Raw genomic sequence first — 12,094 nt, forward strand, 5'->3', positions numbered from 1 at the left:
AATTACTTCTTGTACTATTTGCTTTACGTTGTTATGGACTGTGATGGACTATTGGTTTTGGACCCGACGTTGGTAAAAGCTCGTCATTGCTTTCAACCTAAGGTTAGGTTTGTTACTTACTCAGTACATGAGGTCGGTTGTACTGATACTACACTTCTGCACATTGCGTACAGATGTTGGCTGATGTTGTTGCTGTGCTCGATGGTTGCCGGATTTGAAGATGTACCTGCGTTCTTATGATAGCTTCCTCTTGTTCATGGTAGCCTTAAATTATAAAAACTCTGTTTATGTACTTTTCAAACAGAAGATGTATTTACTTCATATCAGCTTTGTAAATTCTATTCTTAGAAGCTCATGATTTGTACTACGAGTTCTTGGGGAATGTATAAGATTAAAATTTTTCTTTACTTAAACTGTTTTAATAATTGTTAATGGAATTAGATAGTTGATAATTGACTTACCTAGCGGGTTGAGTTAGGTGCCATCACGACTAGTTGAATTTTGGGTCGTGACAGAAACGATACCTAACAACCGTCCAAACAAGCTATTAGTGCAAAGAGGGTGCCAGTCTTGACCAACAATTAATAATATTGAAAGGACCTCAACTATGTGATTTCTATTAGGTAATAAATATGTACTACTATATAAAAAATTTAGATGTAGAATATATAGTGATAATCACTTTTTTGATTCTAGACTTGTTAGAATAACAAATGTTGATTAATAGACTAGAAAAAAAATAAGCATAATTCTACTCCAATTTTTTATTTTAAGAAAAAAGAAGAAGAAGAAAAAAGGAATTGGGAAGTCACTAGGGGTTTGCATGATATATCTGCGCTGGCATATATAGCTCCTTTCTTCCAAAATATACGTCCAATTAATCTAGATAACCATGGGAATTAGTTTTCTTTTTGTTTTACTTTATTTATTATCTTTTGAAAAAATTAAACAAATGTAAATCAAATAGCTAGCATGTTTTATGTCACACTAGATTGGTTTTGTTCCTTTTCTTTTTTCTAGAAATTAAAACCAGAAAGTGATAATGCAATTAGGGTAGAAGGAAAAAAAAAATTAGGGGAGAAGGCAGATCCTATAAAGGTGGCTAAAAATCTCCAAAGAACTCTACTTCTATCACAACTCCAACTCTATAGCAAGTGTATTAGGCAGAGGCGGATGTAGCTTAGTGGCTACGAGTTCAACTGAACCCATAATTTTTGACGCGAAGTAAAAATTTATATGTAAAAATTCATTAAAATTATAAAAATAGTAGATATTAACCCATAACTTTAAAAATATAATGGGTTCAATGCTAAAAATCTTAAAATTGAACCCATAAGATTTAAATTCTGGATCCGCCTCTGGTATTAGGTTAGTTCTTTCGTATAGGGACTTTATTAATTCCTTTGTTTAATTGAAGTTTAAATATGCATATATTATCATGTGGACTCAACTTGAAATAGGAGTCGTATACAATTTGCTTATATTGGAGTCCTATTGCATTTTTCTTTCCTAAGCAACACAATTTCAAAAAAAATAATATATATATATATATATATATATATATATATATATATATATATATAAAAAGCGAGATTTTCATGTTCCAAAATAATCATATATCAAATGGGAGAGTTGAGGGACGACTCTTCTTGTTGTCGTCTTCTTAAAGAGGATGTCTATACTAGTGTAATGATTATTTCTGGTTTGATAGGTATTGGCTCTGGACACGCAATAGGGCTCATAGGAATTACCAATGATTTTTCGAATACTCAATTCTATTGTTATTTCTTCACAATCTGTTTTCCCTTTATGCTTTTGTCCGTCTTAATGTTTTGTGGAAAGATGCTCCGAAGAAGAATAGAAGCTAACACCAAGGTAATTATGGTTCTTGCAAACGCTTCTTATAGACTTTCCCAGTAGATAATTTTGATTGTTTGGTAATTGGTATTTTAATTAGGCCAGTTCCTTGCGTTTATTATTGTTATAAGGGAAGCCAATCTTTAATATATTAGAGAGGTTTTGAAAGGACCCAAGAGATGGCCATAAAATCTTTCTATCTACTTTTGGTGATTATATAGATTTTTTGTTTTGAAATACTCCACTAAATATAGTGTTTTATGACTTTTAATAGTCTGATTAATTACTTGCTAGCTTTTATGTGACATCTCTATATGTTCAAAAAGTTTCCTTTCAGAAATCAAAAGTTTGTTCAAAGAATATACTCTCGAATCTGCTCATCCTAAGGTGATGGCCCTCTTTTTTGACTAACAATGATGCTTATATCTCTATTGTTCATGATTGTAGGTTGCTGATGCACCAGATGAGGAAGACCAACATCCGGCATATATTTCATGAGCAAAATGCAATTTGTGATATATTAATTACAAGGAAAGTCTCAAGATGAAAATTATTTTGTTTTTCTCCATCTATCAGTTCTGCCATGTTTTGGTATGCCTAGCTTAGACGCAAATAAAAAAAAAGAGCAACTTTTGTTAAATAGTTTTAACTAGATATTGTAATATATTTTCTTTTGCCAAAAAAAAAAAAAAAAAAAAAAGTCCCGAGGGTTTATTGGGTTTTTAGCTTAATCTCAACTGAACGTGTTCCGCTTAGGAAATTCCCTCATACTGTGTCTCTCTCTGAGTTTTGTCTCTTTGATTCTCTTCATTAATTTTCTAATACTGATATATTCTTTTTGGAGCTATTCGTCAGTTTAGCTTAAAGTCTGGTTTATGCTTGGGATAAACTATTATTATATTGTTAATTCCTTAATTAATATTGATGTGATTACAATAATAATGTAACAATAACTTCATTATCAGTCTAAGGAAAGAAAGATGCATTCCTTAGAGAACGCATTAACCACATGCATGTATGGTCGATTTTATTCATGGGCTAATTTCACTTAAGTTCTTTTATATGGAGTATCTTTCAACATTTCTAACTTGACCAAGAAGGCGTTAGGAGGACAAAAGACAAAGATGAGAAAGAAACAAAATTAAGTAAAAAGAAAAACAAATAGAAAATGTAAGAAAGACAACCAATATAACAACAACAACAAGAACAACCCAGTATAATTCCACTAGTGGGGTCTAGGGAGGGTAGTGTGTACGCAGACCTTACCCCTACGCAGACCTTACCCCTATCCTGGAGTAGAGAGGCTGTTTCCAATAGACCCTCGGCATCCTTCCCTCCAAGAACTCCCCACCTTGCTCTTGGGGTGACTCGAACTCACAACCTCTTAATTGGAAGTGGAGGGTGCTTGCCATCAGAGAAAACCATATAAAGTCGAAAATTTAGTGATCTGACTTTTTGCTTTTTGTGCTTCGAAGTAACAGAAGTCACATAATTATTTGCTCGAGGGCTTTGTTACAGATTACTGCATAGTGATCACTTTTACGATTTGAAACTTTTTTTGTTGTTTTTGTTTTATTAATTTCCTTGTTTGACAGCCTTGAATGATACTTTTACTACTAAATGACTTGCGATTTGTAATATTTATTAGTAAAGAGTTATTCTCGTAGTTTTTAACTCTGCATATCCATATTTTTTCATGTTTTTCCAATATGTTTAGGTGAACATACGCACCCTTTACATGAAAGTGCAGACTAGTACGTAAAACTAGCTAAAGTGCATATGATAACACAACGCTAGATTAGGACTTCGACTTCAGATAGAAAATGTTATAGGACTAAAGAATCCTAATTAAGGCAGTTGCGCATACACAAACAGTAATCTTCATGATACAAAAAAGGAAATTGTTTGACCAAAAAATACTGATTTTGGCTCACCAATTAGATTTGTTTAAAAAAGAGTTAACCTTAGTTAAAAATAATATCCGAAGATAATGCTGTGTCAAGACCAGATAAATAATATATCCCATCCGGATGGTGATAAATATGAGCTGAAGTAGTGATATTCAATGATCTAAAAAGATGGAATATGACATTAAATAGCAATAAATGACATTTAGGTAACTAAAACATGTGAGTCACCCAAAAAGGAATGAGATGAGTGATTATTCCTCCTGATAATGATGAATGACTGATATGCTTTTGGCCACTTGAGTCGTTCTTGGATCTGGTGGAAATGCTAGACAAGAATCTTAATGAAAAGATTATTTTTGTATATATGCGAGGAGATCAGATTCACTTTACAAAGTCAGTGTTTTCTTAAAAATGAATATCCCATGCCCCCTATCATTGTGTCTCTTTCTATTTATAAGGAATATGTTCCTACAAACCCCTAATAGTACATGTACAGATAATATTTACTAGAATATTCTCTTTAATGTCCTATCTTGGAACTAGCCGTTACAACTCTATCAAAGATGTTCGACTTCGACCTCGATCTTGGAGGTGTCACGAACCAGAATTCCCACCGTCGGAACCGTGATGGCGCCTAACATTTCATTTGCTAGGCAAGCCAACGTTAGAGAATCATTAAGCCAATTCCTTTACATTCCAGTAATTAACAACAATTAAGCTATAACGAGTTAAAAAGAGTGCGGAAATATATAACAGCCTCAATATATACTACTACCCAGAATCTGGAGTCACAATTCATGAATTTTTAAGATTTCACTACAAGTAAATGTCTCAAAGAACTACAATTATTTTCGAAATGAAAGAAACAGTAAAGTGTGATATTTAGAAGGGGACGCCAGGGTCTGCGGACGCTGCCAGATCTACCTTGGGTCTCCTATCAGATGAATCCTGCAGCCAACCTCACGATCAGCTTGGACCAACACCAAAATCTGCACAAGAAGTGCAAAGTGCAATATCAGTAAAATCGACCCCATGTACTGGTAAGTGCCGAGCCTAACCTCGACGAATAGTGACGAGGCTATGGCGGGTCACTCACACAATAGCCTGTACGCAGTATATATGATAAAAGCAGAAAAGGAAGACAGAATAGAATAAGGCAGTAATTAGCAAGAAATAACTACAGCTCTCAGAAGTAAGTCAACAACGTTCAGATATTACCAATCCTTAAGTGCAATCAAGAATGCCGTAAAGCTAACACAGTTCAGGGAATGCATAAACACATAGGTTGTTACGCCGTGCAACCCGATCCTATCGTACATCTCATATTCGTCCCTTATTTTCTCATAATAGCATAAACAACAGAATATAAATAAAAGTATTGCGGCGTGCAACCCGATCCCACCATATCACTATAACACAATCATAGTTCACCCATATTACACCAAACAATCCACCCTTATTACACCTGTTGCGGCATGCAACCCGTTCCTACCGTACAATATCAATTCACTCTTATTTCTCCTCAATATATCACCCTTATTCCACCTGTTGTGACGTGCAAACTTATCCCACCATATCAATATTAATTACTCAGTATGTACAAATATTTCACAATTCAAATCACAAAACCCTTCACAATACTTAAACTTCAAACCGAAATAAATAGGAAGCTTGTACACCATGAAAATTTACATAAGTAATACTACACAGCGAGACCAATTCAGAATATACCACGAAAAGTACTGATAAACCAGCTTAAGCAAATAATAGGAGATAATGAAGCTACGGAAGAACTAATACCATTAACAAAGGGAAACGATGTCTAACAAGTAGCAATTAGGCATAGGAATACAAGTAGCGCATGTAACAGTTTAGACAGGGAGAGAGACAATATGAGAAGAACGGGAAAGGAACATGCAAAACAGATAAATTGGCGGCGCATAAGTACTCGTCACCTCACATATACGTCGCTCACATGAATTTCATATACCAAATAGATCGAGGGTTCCTAATTCCCTCAAGTCAAGGTTAGACACAACACTTACCTCGCTTCAAAAGCCACTCAACGCTCAATTATAGCTTTTCCTCTAGAACACACCTCCAAACCACTCGTATCTATCCACAAACGACTCAATAATATCAGTTATTGCTAAAGAAATCAATTACAATGCATAAATTTAGATTTCCCAAACTTTTTCCAAAAAACGTCAAAAATCGACCCCGGGCCCGTTTGGTCAAAACTCGAGGTTTGGACCAAAATCTATTCACCCTTTCACCTCTGAGCCCAATTATATAATTAGTTTCGGCATCCGATCCCAAATTGAGGTCTAAATCCCCAATTTACAAAAATTCTCAATTCTTCCTAAATCCCTAGTTTTCTACCATGAAAGAACAAAGATTAGGGCTAGGAATTTAATGGGTGATGATAGAAATAGAAGAAAATGAGTTAAAGAGTACAAACCTATGAATTGGTGTTGAGGTTTTCCTTCAAAATCACACTAGGCCGAGCTCTAATGGAGAGTTTATGAAAAATGGGTAAAATCTTGTTTTTGAAATGTTATAAGGTCTGGGCGTCATGCCTTCTTCGCTTTCGAGAAGGGCCTGCCGCGTTCGCGAAGGGTAAGCCCCCCACTGCCTCGCGTTTGCGTCCTAGCTACCGCGTTCGCGTAGAAGAAAATCATCCTGCCCCATCTTACCTTTCGCGTTCGCGAGAGTACTTCCGCGGATGCGATTAAGGAAACACCAGATAACAGCTAAAGGCAAAAATCAGATTTTTCTAAGTTTCAAAACACCCGCAGCCTATCCGAAACTCACCCGAGCCCTCGGGGCTCCAAACCAAACATGCACACAAGTCCTAAAATATCATACGAACTCGCTCGCGTGCTTAAAACACCAAAATAACGCCAAAAACTACAAATCGGATACCAAATCAAATGGAATTTTCAAGAAAACTCTAAAACTTTTATTTTCACAACAGAATGTCCGAATCACGTCAAATCAACTCTGTTTCTCACCAAATTCAACATAAAAGTAATAAATATTATAGTGGACCTGTACCGGATTCCGAAACCAAAATATGGACCCGGTATCAATAAATCCAAACACCAGTCGATTCTTAAAAATCATAAATCTTCCAAACTTTGAATTTTCAACAAAATTCAATAACTCGAGTTAGGGATCTCCGAATTCGATTCCGGGCATATGCCCACGTCCTAAAATACGGTACGAATCTACTGGGACCGTCAAAACACGAATCTGGGTCCGTTCGCTCAAAATATTGACCGAAATCAACTTAAATGAATTTCTAAGGCAAAATTCCTATTTTTATCAGTTTTTATCATATAAGCCTTCCGGAAGCACACTCGGGTTGCGCACGCAAATCGAAGAAGGCTAAAATGAGGTTTTTGGGATTTCGAAACACAGAATTAGGTTCTAAAATATAAGATGACCTATTGGGTCATCACATTCTCTACCTCTAAAACAACCGTTCATTCTCGAACGGACATAGAAATGTACCTGGGCTGGTGAAAAGATGTGGATATCTACTTCACATATCTGACTCGGACTCTCAAGTAGCTGCCTCGACGGGCTGACCTCTCCACTGCACTCAAACTGAAGGATAACTCTTAGACCTCAACTGTCGAAACTGCCTTGCTAGAATAGCCACCGGCTCCTCTTCGTAGGTCAAATCCTTGTTCAACTGGATAGAGCTAAAATCTAACACATGGGACGGATCGTCGTGGTACTTCCGGAGCATGGACACATGGAACACCGGATATGAACTGCTGATAACCCCGGTGAAAATGCAAGCTTGTAAGCCACCTCTCCTACTCTCTCGAGAATCTCAAAAGTCCTTATATACCTAGGGATCAACTTGCCCTTCTTTACGAACCTCATGACACCCTTCATGGGTGATACCCGGAGCAACACTCTCTCCCCGACCATGAATGTAACATCACGAACTCTACGGTCGGCATAACTCTTCTTCCTGGACTGAGCTGTGCGAAATCGATCCTTATAATCTTGACCTTATCCAAGGAATCCTGCACTAGATCTGTACCTAACAAACGAGCCTCCCTCGACTCGAACCACCCAACTGGCAACCGGTACCACCTACCGTATAATGCCTCATATAGATCCATCTGAATGCTCGACTGGTAGCTGTTGTTGTAGGCAAACTTTGCAAGGGGAAAGAACTACTCCCACAATCCTTCGAAGTCTATAACACATGCGCGGAGCATATCCTCTAAGATCTGAATAGTGCGCTCGGACTGTCCGTCCGTCTGAGTATGAAACGATGTGATCAACTCAACTCATGTGCCCAACTCACGCTGTACTGCCCTCCAGAAGTGCGAGGTGAATTGCGTACCTCGATCAGAAATGATAGACACGTGAACATGGTGAAGACGGACGATCTCGCCGATGTAAATCTCTACCAATCACTCCGAAGAATAGGTAACTGCCACATGAATGAAATGCGCTGACTTAGTCAGCCTGTCCACAATGACCCAAACAACATCGAACTTCCTATGAGTCAGTGGGAGTCCAACAATGAAATCCATAGTGATACGCTCCCCCTTCCACTCAAGAATCTCTATCTGCTGAAGCAAACCATTGGGTCTCTGATGCTCATACTTTACTTGCTGACAATTCAGGCACTGATCTACATAAGCAACTATATCCTTCTTCATCCTCCTCCACCAATAATGTTGCCGCAAGTCCTGATACATCTTGGCGGCGCTCGGATGAATAGAATACTGGGAACTGTGGGCCTCCTTAAGAATTAACTCACGAAGTCCATCCACATTAGGCACACAAATACGACCTTGCATCCTCAAATTGAGATCCTTTTGTTTGAACAAATACCGAAGGCTCCGATGATCTGTGAAGACCTCACGACACGTCGTAAAGTTAGTGCCTCCAAATCTTCAGCACATGAACAATGGCTGCTAACTCTAAGTCATGGACAGGGTAATTCTTCTCATGAACCTTCAACTGCCGCGACGCATATGCAATCACCCTGCCCTCCTGCATCAATACCACACCGAGCCCAATACGGGATGCATCACAATATACCGTATAAGATCCTAAACCTGTGGGCAACACCAACACTGGTATTGTAGTCAAAGCAATCTTGCGCTTCTAGAATCTCGCCTCACACTCATTTGACCATTTGAACAAGGCACCCTTCTGGGTCAACCTAGTCAACGGGGCTTCTATAGATAAGAACCCCTCCATAAATCGACGGTAATAGCCCACCAAACCCAAGAAACTCCTGTTCTCCGTAGCTGAAGTGGGTCTAGGCCAGTTCTGAACTGCCTCAATCTTCTTAGGATCTACCTGAATGCCCTTTGCTGATACAACGTGCCCCAAGAAAGAGACCGAATCCAACCAAAACTCACACTTTGAAAATTTAGCATACAACTGGATGGCTCTCAGAGTTTGAAACACAATCCTGAGATGTTGCTCATGCTCCTGTCGACTGCGGGAGTAGATCAAAATATCATCAATAAACACGATCACAAAGGAGTCCAAATAAGGCTTGAATACTCGGTTCATCAAATCCATGAATGATGCAGGGGTATTGGTCAACCCAAAAGACATCACCAGAAACTCATAATGCCCGTACCGAGTCCGGAAAGCTGTCTTAGGGACATCAGATGCCCTAATCCTTAACTGATGGTAACCAGATCTCAAATCAATCTTAGAAAAACTCTTGGCACCCTGAAGCTGATCAAATAAATCATCAATCTTCGGCAATGGATACGTATTCTTGATGATGACTTTGTTTAACTGTCGATAATCTATACACATCCTCATCGATCCATCATTCTTCTTCACAAACAACACAGGTGTACCCCAGGGCGAGACACTAGGTCTAATTAAGCCCCTATTAAACAAATCTTGCAAATGTTCCTTCAATTCTTTCAACTATGGCGGGGCCATACGGTATGGAGGAATGGAAATGGGCCGAGTGCCCGGAGCCAAATCAATATATAAATCAATATCCCTGTCGGGTTGCATCCCTGGCTGGTCTGCAAGAAACACCTCTGGAAACTCATGAACAACTGGCACTGAATCCATGGAAGGAACCACAGCACTAGAATCGCGGACATAAGCCAAATAAGCTAAACACCCCTTCTCGACCATACGTCGAGCCTTCATATAAGAGATAACCCTGCTGGTAGAATGTCCAGGAGTCCCTCTCCACTCTAATCGAGATAATCCCGGCAAGGATAAGGTCACCGTCTTGGTGTGACAGTTCAATAAAGCATGATAAGGTGACAGCCAATTCATACCCAAAATGATATCAAAATCGACCATATCGAGAAGTACAATATCTACACGAGTCTCAAGACTCCCAATGGTGTCCACACACGAACGATAAACACGATCTACAATAATAGCCTCCCCCACAGGTATGGACACATACACATGAGCTCTCAAAGAATCATAAGGAGCAACTAAATATGAAGCAAAATAGGATGACACATAGGAGTAAGTAGATCTCGGATCAAATAGAACTATTTTCTTATTTTCTTATTTGCTTATTTTCTTAGGAGCAACCAAATTTACGCTACTTGCGATCTTATTTTCTTATTTGCTTATTAGTTTCGTAGCAATTTAGTTAATAAAAATCACAATCATTTCCTTCACAACCACTTGAGCAATAAATTTATAAATAGTTTAGATTGCACAATAGTTGATCATTAATCCCCTATGGGCCTAATTATAAATTTATAAATATATGGAAAATCTGGTGTGCCTAATTAATTACAATATGCAAAAACATATGAATGGTTCTGCCAACGAAACCAAAAAAAAAAAGTAAAAAAAAAAAAGAGATATCTGAAAATAACGCACAAGACTCGATATTTGCAAGGCCAATTTTTTCTATTCAAAATTTTAAAGGGTTATGATCATACATTTTCTCTGAAAAAGATGCTTAATAGTATTGTAGCAAAACATATTCTATATCAAGTGAAAATTTAAATAAATTACATGCAAAAACAACAATATGTTCCTATTCAAATTGAATCTTTGAGCAAAACGTTTCCACAGATCTAGAGGACACAATCTAAATGCAGTTAGTTAACTGCAATCTAAATAATTAACCCTAAGTAAGCTAAGAGTATTATTGTCATACAACGTATCTTGATTAACCCTATGTTGCAGTAAAGTAAACTGGTTGGGTCTTTGTCTAGTGGTGATAGGCAAAATGGATAAAATAAAATAGTTATCCACCCATATTATTCGTTAAAAAATGGGGTTAGATAATAAACTTTTTAAAAACGGGTTAAATATGGATAAGAACTATATTATCCACTTATAAAATGAATAATCAATGGATAACTAATGAGTTTAACTTTTACATTTGTAAAGCTCAAATTGGGGGTTGCTAAAGTTTGTGAGACTAGGAATTCTTTCAAAAGTGATCATATTTTAGAAGCTATGGATAGGGGTGTTCATGGTTCGCTTTGAATCGATTTTTTCCTACAAAGAAACCAAACCAAGTAAGTCGGTTGTTAATTGTTAGAACCAAACCAAACCAATTAAGTCAGCTTTTTAGCGATTCGGTTTTTGTCGATTTTTGACGATTTTTCGGGTTTTTTGGTTATTTATCGGCTTTTTTCTTATTATGAGACATACACTATTAAACACATATTTCGGCAACTAAATTTTCAACGTAACACTATCAAACCAATTGCTCTTTGAGAAATCTATCATTTACCATGATATATTGATGATAATTGAATCAAATAGTGATGAATAATTTAAGTACTCAATTAAAAATCGATTATTTTTAATATGAAATAATTCTTGTACTTAGCAAAAGCAAACTACCAATCAAACAAGAATGTATAAAGAATTAGATTATTGTAATAGCAAAGAACTAGACTTAAACTACAAACGACTAATATGTACCATAATATTTTAGAAACTTTATATATATATATATATATATATATATATATATATATATATATATATATATGTGTGTGTGTGTGTGTGTGTGTGTGTGTGTAATAATAAATTTAAATAGCTAATTCTATAGTCGGTTTGGTTCGATTGTTTTGGTTATTTTTTGATTAAAACCAAAACCAAACCAAATTTGATCGGTTTTTAAAATTCAAAACCAAAACTAAACCAAACCTAAAAGGTATCGATTTTTTTGGTCGGTTTGGTTCATGAATACCCCTAGCCATGGATAATATGCATAACCATATTATCCGCTAGTTGACTCATTTTTTATCTGTATTAAATATGGATTTGGTCGGATAACTTATCCATTTTTGTATTACCCGTTTTCGACAAAACGTTCACTT

General features: G+C 36.9%; 1 long non-coding RNA gene across 1 annotated transcript; it reads left to right on the forward strand.

The window, feature by feature from the left end:
* The first annotated feature begins 1,596 nt into the window (after positions 1–1,596).
* Positions 1,597–2,704, forward strand: LOC117280365 (uncharacterized). The gene is made up of 2 exons (XR_004510900.2): positions 1,597–1,875; positions 2,305–2,704. It is a non-coding gene; the product is annotated as an uncharacterized lncRNA (long non-coding RNA).
* The last annotated feature ends 9,390 nt before the right edge of the window (positions 2,705–12,094 follow it).

The sequence above is a fragment of the Nicotiana tomentosiformis genome, chromosome 4 (assembly GCF_000390325.3).
Source record: "Nicotiana tomentosiformis chromosome 4, ASM39032v3, whole genome shotgun sequence".
NCBI lineage: Eukaryota > Viridiplantae > Streptophyta > Magnoliopsida > Solanales > Solanaceae > Nicotiana > Nicotiana tomentosiformis.